This window comes from Lissotriton vulgaris, chromosome 2_2, assembly GCF_964263255.1.
Source record: "Lissotriton vulgaris chromosome 2_2, aLisVul1.2, whole genome shotgun sequence".
In the NCBI taxonomy this organism is placed as follows: domain Eukaryota; kingdom Metazoa; phylum Chordata; class Amphibia; order Caudata; family Salamandridae; genus Lissotriton; species Lissotriton vulgaris.
In genome coordinates, this window is record NC_141688.1 from 290,071,642 (window position 1) to 290,087,604 (window position 15,963).

General features: G+C 44.3%; 1 protein-coding gene across 2 annotated transcripts in view; it reads left to right on the forward strand.

The window, feature by feature from the left end:
- Window positions 1-15,963, forward strand: part of TSPAN18 (tetraspanin 18) — a 345,609-nt gene that overhangs the window by 276,338 nt on the left and 53,308 nt on the right. For both annotated transcript variants that reach the window (XM_086959612.1, XM_086959613.1), the window contains one exon: window positions 11,042-11,132. The gene's annotated coding sequence lies outside the window, so the exon portion shown is untranslated. The remainder of the gene's footprint in view (window positions 1-11,041; window positions 11,133-15,963) is intronic.

A 15,963-nucleotide genomic window follows, 5' to 3' on the forward strand; every position in this document is an offset into this window, starting at 1 on the left:
CTGTGGCACTGGTGGCATGGCAGAGACTGTCTAGGAGCCATGCTTCTGATGCCAGTGCGATGGCAGTCACAACATGTGCCTTGGATCTTGTGTCAATGGGTTGACAGTCAGGGTAGGCACCAAGGTTCAGATGCTGTAGTATGGTAATCCGGGTAGAAACCGTGCTTTTGGGTTCACGTGTAACAATCGGCACAGGAGCCACGTTTAGATGTTGATTAAATGGCAGTGTAGAAGCCAGTAGCAGGTTGAATGACATTTAGAGCCGTACCTAGGGTTCAGGTGCTGGTTGAATTATATATAGTGCTGGACCTAAGGTCCAAGTGCTGGTTGAATGACATATAGTGCTGGACCTAAGGTCCAAGTGCTTTTTGAATGACACATAGTGCTGGACCTAAGGTCCAAGTGCTGTTTGAATGACATTTAGTGCTGGACCTAAGGTCCAAGTGCTGTTTGAATGACACATAGTGCTGGACCTAAGGTCCAAGTGCTGTTTGAATGACATATAGTGCTGGACTTAAGGTCCAAGTGCTGTTTGAATGACATATAGTGCTGGACCTAAGGTCCAAGTGCTGTTTGAATGACATATAGTGCTGAACCTAAGGTCCAAGTGCTGCTTGAATGACACATAGTGCTGGACCTAAGGTCCAAGTGCTGGTTGAATGACATATAGTACCCGACCTAAGGTCCAAGTGCTGGTTGAATTATATATAGTGCTGGACCTAAGGTCCAAGTGCTGGTTGAATGGTGGTCAGTGCATATCCAATGTTCTGGTTCTGCTGGTACTGACGACAGTACTGAATCTATGCTTGTTGTGCTGGTTGTACAGAAGGCAGTGCATGGGATGAACCTGCAGGTATCTGACTCAGCACAGCGGCCAAGCTGCTGCCAAGCTGCTGAGCCTAGTCTGATGGCACAGTGAGGGGATGCAGAGTGGAGGCCAGGGGCTGACAGGGAAGGGTTTGTTGAGGCTGTTGGAATAGCAGACATGCTGCAGGTTCCGCTAAAAGAAACTGCCTGCTCTTATTTGTATTAGCTTGCGCACACCCACCTACCTTATTTCCAAGATAGAGGAATTGGAAAAGTGTGGTCCACATCACCTGCCACACCTTATGAGAGTTCCTGGCTGAATGTGGGCATACCTCCTAATCAAACTAATTTCCCTGCCTGTTCTTCCGTCAAAAGTGGAGTAGGATGAAGGGTTGGCATCTTCCACTAACTGGAGATGCCTGTGTTGCATTTCATAGGTGGCATCATCTTTGATACATTCCACCTTGGAAAGCCATTCCGCTCTGGGGCAGGTGTCTGGCAGCTCCACCCAGACCAGACATTGTTCCTTCCTGGCCTCTGAGAGGGCTGGCTATCACCTCATGAGGTTAGAAACATGCCTGGTGGAGGCAGGCTACGTAAAACTAGTCGGAGACCACACCAGTGTTTGGTAGGATTTCAGGGGGCACTTTAAGGTGCCCTCTGTGCGCATTTATTACTAAATTCAACACTGGCATCGGTGTGGATTTATTAAGATGAGATGCTTGGTACTAAACATCCCCGGGCACAGTGAGGCCATCGTGGTGCTGTAGAACTCGTAATAACGGATGTCCAGCCTATGTACTCCCTATGGCTTCCCTGTGCACTTAAAATATCCAAGAATGGACTTAGATATTGTAGGATCATATTTGCTCAGGCAGATACGATCACATGTGATACAGTGAACCCTGCCAAAGGGCAATAAGGCCTCCAGTAGGGATGGAGTACCTACACCTCATGCAGTGCCTGTGAACACGGAAAGATGAATAAAGACTCCGAATCAGTACTATATTTCAAGCTGTCCAGCCAGACAGGATTGATTTAATATTTAAAGTGTTTACACAGAATACAGTGGGACACAGGCCTGCATCCACTAACATGAAACAAAAAACATAAACATAAACAAAGGCTCAGGCAGAACGAATGCTTTTATATTGTACACAAAAAAAAAGACGAGCATCAATGTATGGAGACTTCGTTACACATGAATAATGACAGATACAATAGTGTTTACGGTGTACACAGAGTTGACAATGTTTCCATCTCTTTTGAACAATTGTGGGATCATCATCAGGACATTGTATTACTTGTCTGAGTAAAATTGACTGTCCAACATTAAGGGGAAAAGGAAAAAAGGGAATAGTTTGATCCGTGTAGTCGGGCAATGACTTTGAGACGTTTGCCATTGTGTATAACTCATGTGGTATATTTTTGCAGGCCTAATTTGTTTAGTCTAGGTAGAGCCGCAACGTTGGCGCATAGAAGCGTAGATTGTTTGGTTGGGAGAAGAAGGGTCCCAGTCGAGGCTGGAGGGTGCGGATCTGAGCCGTGGTGGGTGCGCTGGCCGGCTGCCTGCTGTTGACGAGGTGTCCTTCAAGCTCTATCTAAACCCAACTTAAATGGTGCCGAGTCCGATAGCGTCAAGAGCACTTTGAGCTACTGACGCGTTGAGGGATGGTCAGTAGATCTGCTCCTTGGGTGATTAGGATATATAGGCGGGTGTGGCCTGGCCCAGGTCGTTGCCCCAGACTAAGCTCTCGGTGGTTCCGTCTGGATTGCTTTTGAAGAATCATTGTCACCCTATCTATGGGGCAAACTGAAGTACGTTGGCGGGTTGGTGAATTACTACAAGTCAAAACACTTGTGAGGATGGGTGAAAGGACAGCTGCAATTTCTAAACCGTTTAAAATCACAATGGACACACGTGATGTGGTGAACTTGAGAACTGGCGAATTTGACGCAGTGACTTACTAAGAAAGTTTCAATGCAGAATTTTGAAGCCAGCATCCCTTACGCGCTTCCTGGAACGGACACCAGAGTTGGTCCTACAAGTGTAATGGAATGAGGTGCACTCCATAGAAGTTTGTCTAAGTTAAATAAATATAAAACTAATTATTTCTATTTTCTTTTTTGTTTACTTTTTATTTCTCTTCTTCTTTAGTTTGTTTGCCTTTTACCTACAGATGGAGATGTTTTGTAGTTACGCACTTCGTTCCTTTGTGTAACCAAACGTCGTCGTTGCCTCATTATTGCCAGACCTGGCAGGTGCTTCGAGCTGCTGGTACTCAGCTGGGGTCTCCAGCGCTTCCCACTGGCTGTGCAGAGTCCGCTCGGCTGTGCCCGGCCCCCGTCCTTGGCTGGAGTCTGCCTGCAGGATGGTGACGGGGCTCAGGTGGCGAGGACAGGTGAGGGCACCCAAGGATGCCCGCCGCTCTCCCAGACACCTGGCACCCCCGGCCCCTCCAGCCCCTATGCCACGGCGCTCCATCCTCGGATGCATGATAGCGTTTCAAATTCTTGGGCTCGCGGCCGGCCGTGTTGCCAGGGCGACGGAGCGGCATATTTTGGAATGGATGACAGCATCATTAGACCCGCCGTGAGCCCGCTCTGCCCGCGCAGACCCCGCGCGCGCGCCGGAGGCAGGAGGCGCCAGACGAGCCGGGGACGCCGCGGCGGGGAAGAAGTTTCTCTGGGTACGGAGGGCACCCCTTTCATGCCCCCTCCAGGCGGAGTGACTGGCAGCGGCGCGGGCGCATCGCTGATCTCGGTTTCAGGTCAGAATGGCCATGCCTTTAGGTGGCACTGAAGGGTGCTTTTAAAGGGCCTCGTTTTTGGTTGTTCAGATTACTTTTGTATTATTTCATGATATTATGAATTTTCGATGTATTATTTAGGTAACGTCCCATCCTGGAGAAATATTGAATTCCGTGCTTGTTTTATTTCGATTCCTGGAGTGACGTCACAGACGGGTCTGGCGAGAGATCCCAGACTGTGACATCACTTCCGGACCCTGCCTCGTTAAATTCCCATGCCAAGGCCAACCGATCTCTAGATATGGGAGCATTTCCCCCCGAAATGCGTTAAAAGGAAAGACGGGTTCAGCCAGTCTTGAAACTACTAATATTTTGCTAACTCAAACTGCATTCTGGCGTTTAAAAGTGGTTATTTCCATTTCTGCGGCTGTTTGTGATGTCACGGATTTGGGACATTGTCGAGTTACGTTCAACTGTCTTTTGTACAATAGATAAGGAGCGTTATCTGTTTACATAGAACTGCTTGTGATGTAATAGCAGTGCTTTAAATGGGTAAAAATAAGTGCAGGTACTCATTAAAATGAGCTAGGGGTGTAGTGAGGGGCGGGGCTAAAGGCAAAACACGATGATACTTCATGACTTCCATATTAGTTGCAGCACACACCAAAACACATGAAAAATGTGTGTATATAAACAAAGCAAGTTAACTCATTACACAAAATGAAAGAGAAATGCGATATGTTAACATTTCCTTTTTTCGCAATAGTTGCACCTTCTTAATGCCATACTGTTAATTGCTGTTATTTGGCACAAAACCATATATTTTTCAGCACATGAGTAGGAAGAAACTGAAAATACTCCCACGTCGCACCAAAGCTCTTATGGCTCCAAGCAAATGAAGCAAGTCATCATGACCCTCCTCAGAAGATATCTCTTGTCTCTTCCATAGATCTATCCATTCATCCTTTCATCCCTCCATGTACCTGCTGATGTCAACCATTTACCCTTTACATTCTGTCGTCTATTCTGTCTTTCATCCATCATTCAGTTTTTCACCATTCCGTCTGTCCACCCTTCATATCCAAACCTATCCATCCATCCAACTCAAAACCTATCCATTCATCCTTTCACTCATCCATCTCTTTATCACCCTTTCGCTCATTCATCAATACTTTCACTTATCTGTCCATCAACCCTTTCACTCCTTTATTGCATCTGCCCTTTCATTCCATCCACCCTTTCACTCAATCCCTCCTTTCACTCATCCAACCTCCCTCCCTTTCATTCATCTACCCTTCCTTTCATTCATCCATCCAATATTTTACTTATCCGCCCTTTTATCCAATCATCCACCCTCTTTCACCCAGCAATCCTTGCTTTCACTCATCCATCTATCATGCAAGAGATGGACCCCTGTGAGTGACGGAGGAAGTGGGGTCTGCAATGCGGTGTGTTTGCACCCCGTCCAGGGCCTCCAGATCACAGCCCATGTCAATGCTTGCAAGTGATGCCGCACAGGAGTGCAGTAAACTAGCTTCTACAGGCACAGGTTCTCCACTCAGAGTCAAAAATACCAATCCTGTTGTATTTTTTAACATTTCATTTCCGTTCTGCTGTCTGCCATTCTTGGGAGTTTTCGAAAGTGCTTGCTGCAGAAGTGAAGGCGTTAAGAATTGAAAACCTTTCAGCTACATAACCTGTGCATTGATCAGTGACTTTCACTTATGAGTCATTCATAACATTGGGCTAATGTCTCATTATTTCTATGTGTGTGTAAAACCTTTTTGCAGCTTACACGAATGTCTGTGTCATATTTAGAATCTTCGCAAACGTTCAGGAATTGTCTCAATATTTAATGCAATCAAAATTGTTCTGCATAAGAACCGTTTCTCTGTGAGGCACCTCTGGCTCTTGTTTAACATTTACACTATTGATACAACGTTTATTGCCTCATCAGGATCTCCATGAAAGTTGTGACTCGTATCAGTCTCTTTTTGACCACTCGCTCGGAAATCTCCGTCATCTGACACTTGTTGGCACAAATGCGCAGGATAGAGTGGCTGTGACTGACAGCAGAGGGCCTGAACGGACCCTGCTCTGTCAAACACAGCGTGATGTTGAGCACTCGGAAATCATTCTAATGGGCCCGGCTGAATAGCTCAGCTGGGGCTCAGATCGGGGCTGCAGAAGCGGCGCCTCGGCTGCCAGACACACCTTCCACTCCGGCTCACCAGCACAGGCAATGAGCATTACTTTTCGTGAGTACCGGTACTCTACTCAGCAGAAGAAAAAGTGCCGGTACTCAGAGTGATAAATCTGAGAAGTGCCGGTACTCAGTACCGGTGAGTACCGGCCCATTTAAAGCACTGTGTAATAGCAAGTGTACATGTCATGTTTGCGTTTCATTGACTGTTTATGACGTCATAAATGAGAACATACTCTGCTCACATGCCTCTATCTGGTTAGTGATGTAATACAGAGTGCCGTTTACATTCCACTGTTTGCGGTGGAAAGAGCACACGTTTACATTTCTTAGCCTATGACGTCCTAGAACGAGAGCACAACGTGTTTACGTTGCAACTGTTTTGTGAAATTACATAAAGAGATACCACGTTTACAGTTTATTGCCTGTTTCTGATGTCATAAATAAGAACCCAGTCTGTTCAGATTTCCCTAGTTGATTATGATGTAATGGAGCACTGTTAACATTGCGCCATTTGTGATCAAACGAGCACACAAGATGCTCACTTTCACTTGCCTGTTTATGAGGTCATAAGTGAGAACACAGTCTGCTCACTTCCCCAGGCTGTTTGTGACTGGTCACAGGGGGCAGTGCTGCTCTGGTGTCTATTCTCGCAAGCAAGGAACCTGCGGTTAGAAGTATCCATCAGAAGAACAAGTTACTTACCTGGTGGTATCAACCTTTCCGGTGGATTCGCTATCTCCGTATTCCTCATTGACTGCCCGCCTCCCCGTTTTGTGAACTGAACTCTTTTCCATCTTAAAAAGTCCCAATCTAGAGACCTGCACACTGTTCATGCTAATGTGCTAATGGGTTCTCTGTTTAAGGGTGCGGACAGCCTAACAAGTCGACCGACGTCCGCGTTTATTGGTGGCCCCTTTGCGCGACTTCCCTTGTCCATTCCAGAGCGGATAACATTGGTGTGGAGCTGCCGGACGACACCTACCCGTACGAAGGAGTACTGCTTTAAATTTGCTGGATATAGTCCGAGGCCCGGGATATATGCACAAGTCAAGATGAGGAATCTGCATTTAGAGCCTCCGCCATCAAGATTGTAGCGGGAAGAAAGTAACTTATTCTTTGTTGCGGAACTATTTTCGGAGCTCCTAATAGTTCACTTGAGGACAGTTTGGGTGCTACAAGGATATGACAAAGAGGCTTCCAAAATCTGCGAGATTGAGTACTCAAGGCTTCCAGTCTAGCTGAGGCACGCTCGCTGGATCATTTCTAGAGTAGGGATATGTGAAGCTGGACCAGGTTGTGAGTTACTTTAGAAGAGTCGGAAGATTTCAGTCCTAGGCAGTATGTTTTGTGTGTTCCTATGGTGCAGCGATGAAATGGATGATTGCTTGGAGAAGGTAGGGGTAAAATATAATTTTGGAATCCTTTTTGGCTCTTACATTTTTAATCAAGTGATTCTGTGCATTGACCTCGCTACTTGATACGATTGACTGACCATGTATGAGTGGAGGAATGAACACAGTGGAGAAGGTGAATGAAATCCAATACTGAAAAGTTACCCTTTTGGTTTGAGATCGAGTTGAGAGGTATCCTACTCGAAGGACCGGATTACGAGTTTGGTGGTGCGGGAGTGGGACCGCCACGCCAGCTGCCCACTTCCGCACCATCAAACCCATGTGCAACCCCCCCCCCCACCAGATTCTAACTTTTTTGTCACTGGCGGACGGTTCTATGGTGGTCCCACAGTGGGACTGTCAAAGACAGTACCTGGATGGCATGGACTAGTGCAGTCCCTGTCGTGCAGGTATTGTGGTGCATGCTCGCTCTAATTCTCTTTTATCCTTTTAAGATATCTTATCCCACCTGCCATTTTGATATCCTTTCTCATGTCCACTCTTTGAATTTTGTTTTTCTTTCTCACACCCTAACATCCATCTTGTTTTTCCCTTCTCCAGATCTGTCCATCTTTCTTTCCTGTCTTGTATCCAATTTTCTCCTATTTTCTTTTGTCTAGCTCCATATTCCAACCTACATTCTATGATCATATCTTCCATTTTATTTTCCTTTCTCCACAATCTTTCTTTTTGTATTCTTGCTGTCATCATACCTTCCATTTTTATCTACTGTCCTACCCTCTGACTGCGCTACCTATTCCTTCCTTTCATTATCTCTGCGCTTTCTTGATTCTTCTGATCTATTTCATTGTTACCCCCTCTCCCCATAAACCCTTTTTTCTCTCACCTTTCCTAACTATGCTTTCCTTCTTGAGCTATAATTCTGCCAGAGCATATTACTTAATTCCTTTCATCTCTTTATTTTGCTTCCTCATTCCTTCATCCCTTCTCCTTTCTACTCTTCTTATTTTGGGTCCTCACTCAATTTTCCATTTTTATTTCTATCCCTTCTTCCTTTCCTCCTACTTTACCTTCTCCTAGACACTCTCTAACTCTTATGAATCCCTCTGTCCCTACCTTCCCCCTTTTTTCTTCTTTCTCATTTTGTGGCATCTGCAGAATTTAGGAGATATAGAAACACTTTAGGAAGGCAGTGGTCAGGTATTTATTATAATTCATATTGTGTCCTCAAGATCAATGCCAAAGTAAACTGGACAAAGTCCAAGAGGTACCTTGACTCTCCATCGGCCACGTGGTAAACAGTGATGACTGCAGTCATTCGGTTCGAATTACATTAAATACGAATGAAATGATTCGATAAAACGGTTAATCATAACGCAGATTCTTAGAAGAAAATTGGGCCTGCAAAAAAGAAACTAGTTTAGGTTAGAAGCCAAGCTGCCACGAGGGTGAGGGGGATCAAGTAGTCTGGCTTAGGGTTAGATGCAATGAAACCAGTTGTTGGTGTAAACTGAATGTTTCCAGGTGATGTGGCATTGTCGACATCTTTCATACATATAAGTTCTTATCAATCATAGACTCAGCCCCCGCTTGAGATTGCCCCAGTCTGGTACGCGCCTTGGGATGTAATCCTAACCTGCTCATCGATCAGTGATAATCAGTACTCTTTGTTGCGTCATTCAAGTGCTTGGAGTGTTGGACAGATTGGGGTGGGGGTGATCGGAAGGCAGTGTTGAACCACCTTGGCACAGCCATGTCGCTCATAACAAGTCATACCCAACCTGGTAGTGATGAGTCCAGGCACTGACAAATAAGGGGTTACTGTAGGACGCTTTGGCAGCAGTAGGCAGGACTTTAATGGAATGAAAAAACTAGGAGGTCTCTCAAAGGGGCGTAGCCGATGTAATCAAGGGCGTGGCTTAAAGACATATAAGCTAAATATCTCTGCTTAGCAGAGTGTGTCACCCGACTGGTACTTCACTGTTCCTGTCATCCGGATATAAAATACAACTAGCAACATTACACCTACAACAAGCCAGGGCTATTGGTGTTGTCAATGGTTGTTAGTTGCATTAAATAAATAAGCAACAACTGTGGCTTCCTGTTATATAATATTGAAAATGCTTCAGTTCTGAAATTATGAGACTGAAAGAACTATAACAAGTCTCTTTGAAGTTACATCAAAGGCAGTTAAGGATAGTCCAGCTACTGAGTTAAGAGTTTTTCCCATCCTGAGGGTGAGGGCAAAATGGGGAGCCCGATAGGCATCCTTCTTGGCACCTGCTTTTTAGAACTGCTGGTGCTCTGCACCGGCAGGACCGGCCCATTTAAAGCCCTGGCAGAAGGACCTATGATATTGTCACCTCGTATAGTATAGTCTTGCTGAACATAAGTACCCCTACCCCTAGACCTAGATAGGTAGCAAATGGACTAAGCAACCTCAGAACATGACAACCCCGACTCCCCAGGGGTCGTGGTAACAGATCTAGAACCCTTTCGCTCAGTCACTCGTGCATACTCAGAGAGATATACAAGAATGCACAAGCTGGTTTTTCAATGTTTATTGAAGCATTGTGATTATTGTTATAAATATATGCGCTGCAAAGACTAATAGGCAGAAGCATACAGAATTAGCAATACTACACAGTGAAAATAATATGCAATTCCAGCATCTTCCTAAAGCAGTGTATATGTGCTGGCGTATATGTACTGTGCATGTCGTACACCTATCATGCTCTACCTAACTTAGTAGCCTAGGGTGGGTGATCTGCCAAATCCACTTACTGGAGATCTAATTCCCCATTACCTGTGGCACAGGTGTGCAGGCACCCCTCTTGGCCACCAGTTGGACACCCCTGCTCGCAGAGGGAAAACAGGAATCAGTTGGGCTGAGATTCCGAGGTGTAGCGACCTCCCCAATGACAGCCGAGTGCTCCTCTAAAGGGCGGAGCCAAGAAATGACTGACACAGACTCCAGCAATGGCTGAAAGAGGTTTCTCTAAGACAGCCAATGGTTGAAAGGGGTGGAACCAAAGGCCACGTTATATACTCAAAACCAAGGCCGGGATGTACAACAGTCTGAAAGATAGATCAAACAATTGACAGAGATTTAATTTTAATGACACTTTTTGGAATGTTTTATGAGGAGTGACATGTTTTATTGTAATTTGATTGGTGCCAATTTATCATCACTTCGCGAGCAGCATCTGTGTACTCCCAACTAAATGGCAAATAGTAAAATGGAAAAAGCCAGGCGCGTATCAGTGTTTGAATGTAAAACTTTTATTTTATGTGGGATGTGGACCTGGAGATAATTCAGACGTGCTAGTGGTGGTGCTCGAATTGTTATGAATAATAATATGTTTAGTAATATGTGCCTGTGCCATGCAGTGTGTGCCACTGCTCAAACACTGCAGCCCACTGCCACACGCAGCACCCCTCTACTGTGCAAGTAACGCTCTGCAACTGAGCGCATGGCTACAGGAGTGATTGACAGCACTGAGCGGGAGCAGTGGACACACAAACATTGCACAAGACCAGCTGGACTTAGCCAGTCAATCTCTGGGGGGGTCACATGTCCCAAACAGATGCCTCACATCCACTCTGACAGCCAGAGCACCCGAATTTAAACTAACAAACAATGGCAGACACAACTGTCACAACCAGTTGCTCACAAGCACACTGACACCAAAACAGCCGAATTTAACCCAGCAATCCCTGAGGGGAGTGCACATGCCACAACCAGATTCTTCATACCCACATCTCTTCCCCACATCTTGTCACCCCTTCTCCCACCACAGGTTAATTGGCAGTAATGTACACCAGCCGAGGGGTGCAAGGTATCGCTGCCGAAAGCTTGCTTCTGTTAATGTGTGATTGTGTGGTACTTAGCTGTTCTGAAGTGTATCATCACTCTGTTCTTCTAGGCTCAGGAGGTGCTGGCACAGCCTCTGAGGGGGTGCACAGAGGGTGAAGTCATTGCACGGTGAGCTGGCACCAGAGACCACTTTTAAACAGGTAAGCACAGTATATACAAGCCTTATAATATGTGGAAATTCCTGTATTTAAATTGTACCATACAGAAGCCCTGTGGTTGTGTAGGGCACAATGATCCCTGTGTTTATGTGGCATGCGGTACTCCACGTGTCTGTATAGTGCACCATATTCACAGTTTCTATAAGTGCATGCTTTTCTGTGCTCGTATAGAGGTAACATACTTCCTGTGCTTGTATAATGCACAATACTTCCTGTGCAAAAGGGTAGCTGGACATCTAGTGCACAGACAGATGCCCCACACCTCTCTCCAGCTTTCAAAGAACCCCTAAAGCCGAAGCCTCTCCCTTGCTGATAGGGTCTCCACCTCTCCCTTGCTGATGGGTCTCCACCTCTCCCTTGCTGATGGGTCTCCACCTCACCCTTGCTGGTAGGGTCTCCACCCCACCCTTGCTGATAGGGTCTCCACCTCACCCTTCTGTACCTCATTTTCTACTTTCATTACTCCGTTGTATAACCTTTGATCCCACGAGCCACACAAAGAAATACTACCAAAGACTGAGACCTATGCTTGCAGTATTGTTTTTACGTCCTCAAAACAATTGTTGGAGTCCAATCTTTCGAGGGGTACTAACAACTGTATACATTCACTCATCTGTATACATTCACACATATGTGAAGTTACATGCATTTGCACTTGAATCTTTTTCTCCATTGCCCCATGTTAAAACCCATCCCCTACAAGCCAATGTTGAACTTATTGCAATTCTACCCTAGTACAGAAGTGTTTTCGGATTGGAAATAGGGATGCTTAAGGGTATCTAACTAGATGTCCATGAACTGCTGACGGAATGATGTTCTAGACGTGTTATAGAACCAGTGAATGTTCTGCAATAGTTATCCCCTATTGTGAAAGTTAGAAAGAGGGTGGAACCATAAATTATGTGTAGACTTATGCCACTGAACTGCAATGGCCTGCTGAAGCCTACGGCCGAAACGCGTTGGCCTCTTGTCTGCACTGCTGGTGGAATTATATAAATAAAAAAAGACTTACAACCACATTGGTGCCTCGCTGTGCTGCTTTTCCTTGGCCTCAGGATTGCTGGTACGTTGTTTTGGAATGTGAGTGGATATATTGCCAAATTGATACCAAATTCAAGAGTTGGTTATGACCCAGAGTAGAGCAAAGGTGTTTACTGCATACTGCACAAATGTTTTCAACCCACTCCATGCTTTTGTTTCACATGAAAAGGCAGTCCATTTGTGTCACATGTCCTTCAGGCTAAGTGTAGCTTCAGCAGTACTACTGAATGTTGTTCAAAGGATGGAGTGCTGTACGTATCCGCTAGGTTGATCTTATTTTTGCATTTAATGCACAAGAGTGTAACACAATATTATATGCTACAAGGAATTGATTCTTGTGTTTTGATGCTCAATCAAGATAAATGTATGTTTATGAAGGGAGAAATTAAGTAGGTTGATTGGACAGGGTTATTGAAGTGAGAGCACGAGGCTCGCATCCATTGCCTTTATAGTAACACCGTCTCCTACTACAGGGAAGAATTGATTTTGTTCCTGAGAAGTAAGCGAATTGTAATTGAAATTCAGTCCATTCCGAGAAGGTTTAGCCTCAGCGAAGGCTGATGGAGAAAGGTGTAGAGCTTGTGTGGGGCCAACATCTGAAGGAGGTGAATGGTTTCACAAGTTGCACCAGCATTTTAGGATGTAGATGAGGTGCTAGAACCCACAGTGACTACCGATGTGAGTCAAGTCGGGTTACGAATGGTTTGGCTGAGGGGACACGCGATCAAATGCCCCGTCACTGAAATAGTCTGGGCAGTGCAGACGTTTCATACCTGTCTATGGGGCATACAGTTCAAGATTAGCACAGATCACAAGCATCTTGTTATCATCCACATGGGTGGTGGAATCAAAAGTGTAGTACAGTTAGCTTGTTAACTCAACAAATATGCGTTCAATGTTAAGCACAGTCAAGACACAATCATTCTGAAGCCTGCCTCTCTGCCCCCTACCTTTTCCTGATTGTTGCACACCGGATGTGTGATTATTTTTCTTGTGATGGTGGTAACCACAGTGGAAGAGATGATTTGAGGACCGTGGTAGTGTCGATATGTTACTCATAGCTGAGATGGACACTGCTATAGCCTATATTCAACCGGGATGCTGCACCTAAGATTTTTTAAAGTCTTTTTCTTGATATCATTTGTTAACTGGATTGTGCCACTTGCACAAGACTTGTAATTTGCTGTTGCAGGAATTTATGAGCAGGTTTCCTTGTTATTGTTGGACGTGGCCCTTCTGGCAGGGTCACCCCTGAACTTTTTGCTTTTAATTGTGACTTAGTGTTGGTTGTTTTTGGCTTCTGCGCACTTTCGCTGTGTCCCAGTGTAAAGTGCTTGTGCCTTGACGTAGAATGGTGGTCTCTGCCTTGCTTTGGCGCAAGCCTTAGCCAACCAGAAATCACCATTTCTAACAGTTACCAACACGCATTCTTTATGATCAACAACTGTTCAGTAAAAATACTTATATTTAAAAAAAATACAATCAATTTATTGTGCTTTTTGTGACAAGCTTGCTCAGACAAAGACCACGCGGTGACGATTATGGGAGACGAGTCAGTAGTGGCTGAGGCATGGTTGGATGTAGAGCTCATCGAATGCTCTAATCATGGGAAAGGAGTGGCTTCAGGCCGCGAGGGAGGATGAAAGGTTGAATGAGGATCCGTAAATTATTGTATAGGGGGTGACCAAGAGGAAGAACATTGTGCAGCAGCACAGTAGAAACAGTGACAGATTATCCTTGGAAGGGGAACGGTAAATTAGAGGTGACTTGCTGAAACCACCTATTGAGCTAAGCTGTTACGTCATCGATTTGTGCTACGAGGGACATGTTAGGATCACTGGCGCTAGGAAAGGTTCAAGATACCCAACTGGTGGCCAGTCATGGGTCAAAAGGTAGACATTTTTTAACAAAAAAATGCCAATTCATCCAAAGATCTGCGTACACCAAAAATGTGCAGACCTAGCGCTCATGGGGTTGTTTATGGGACGTTGGGAAACGCCAGTATCCATTTCAGTTGTCCAATGCAAACTACTGTTAAAATAAAACAACACATGTCAGGAGGCCCAAAAGTCAAACATCGCAAAAACAGCAAGCGGCACAGCCAATAATAAGGCCGCAATTGTCATTTCAACCAACCAGAGTTCTCACTCAAAAAGCCAGTTGGAGCTTATGATGCAAAAATACATGCAACTCTGGACAGTTCATATACTTATTATCTCAATATAAGTTCTTGGAGCAAAACAGTGACAGAAACTATCACTTAAACACAACCAGGTAATAAGCAGGAGGCTCGATCCTATGGGGGGGGAGGGGGAATGTGAAAAGTCCTTGAAATTAAGCTAAAGACAGATAAACATACTGCTGAATTTATTATTTTTTATCAAATCGCACTTTTGTTTCCCAACATGGAAAGTGAGGCCACGCTCAGTGAGAATGGAAAGGGTAAATTTGCCTTCAAGGGATTTATTCACAATATATTTTGTTTGATTAAGGTTATTTCTGAAAAGGATCAATCACTTATCCTTATAATGAATCCATCAACAATTTTGTAATTCAACACGAGCAATATATCAACATATAACATGTAAACATGAAGACAAAGACACAAGGTGTATACGAAAAATATGATTTTATCAAATAGCTTAATCAAAGAAATCAGCTACATGTACAGATCAGTAAGTGAATAAAATTAGGGCTGTAGGTACACATATAAGTAAATTATCAAGTGACACAACAGAACCTAAATAAGACACCTATCCCAAAACATATTGAACCAAACAAAAGAAAGGGTAGTTTATCCCTTTCTTTTGTTTGGTTCAATATGTTTTGGGATAGGTGTCTTATTTAGGTTCTGTTGTGTCACTTGATAATTTACTTATATGTGTACCTACAGCCCTAATTTTATTCACTTACTGATCTGTACATGTAGCTGATTTCTTTGATTAAGCTATTTGATAAAATCATATTTTTCGTATACACCTTGTGTCTTTGTCTTCATGTTTACATGTTATATGTTGATATATTGCTCGTGTTGAATTACAAAATTGTTGATGGATTCATTATAAGGATAAGTGATTGATCCTTTTCAGAAATAACCTTAATCAAACAAAATATATTGTGAATAAATCCCTTGAAGGCAAATTTACCCTTTCCATTGTATTACCCAAGCCCTCAAGGGTATTCCGGGTCGCTCACTCCTTCTAAAACGCTCAGTGAGAGGCAGAAATGCCCAGATGCACTACCCCAAATAAAATGGCTTCTAGATCTACAAGATTCATGAAACATAGATACATGTTCAGGCTGAGGAACACTTCAGGTCAATGCAAAAACAATATCAAGATTTGATTATGTAATATATCAGTGCACCTTGTAATATGCATGTGCGAGCAAACACTGACATTTAAGGCACGATCCAGTTTTTTAAAGGATACTACTAGCTGCAAATTACTCGCCTTGGTAATATCCCCACAGACAACCGTCTGGATCTGGAAACGCAAAATAATGTCTGTGGACTCCAAAGTCACTCACCGGTATACATGGCGCTGCAGCCGCGATCTGCTCAAAGCCTCAACAAGAGGACTTTCTACATGACATGTTTTTTATTTATTTATGTATTTTTATATAGCGCAGACTTTACCCGAAGGTGTCAGAGCGCTTCACAATAGGTACTAAACTGATACACGAGGAGAACATTACAAGTGAACAAATTACAAAAGCAAACATTAAGCTACAGGAGGCGAAAGTGATAATTGTGAGCAAACAAAATGCAAGA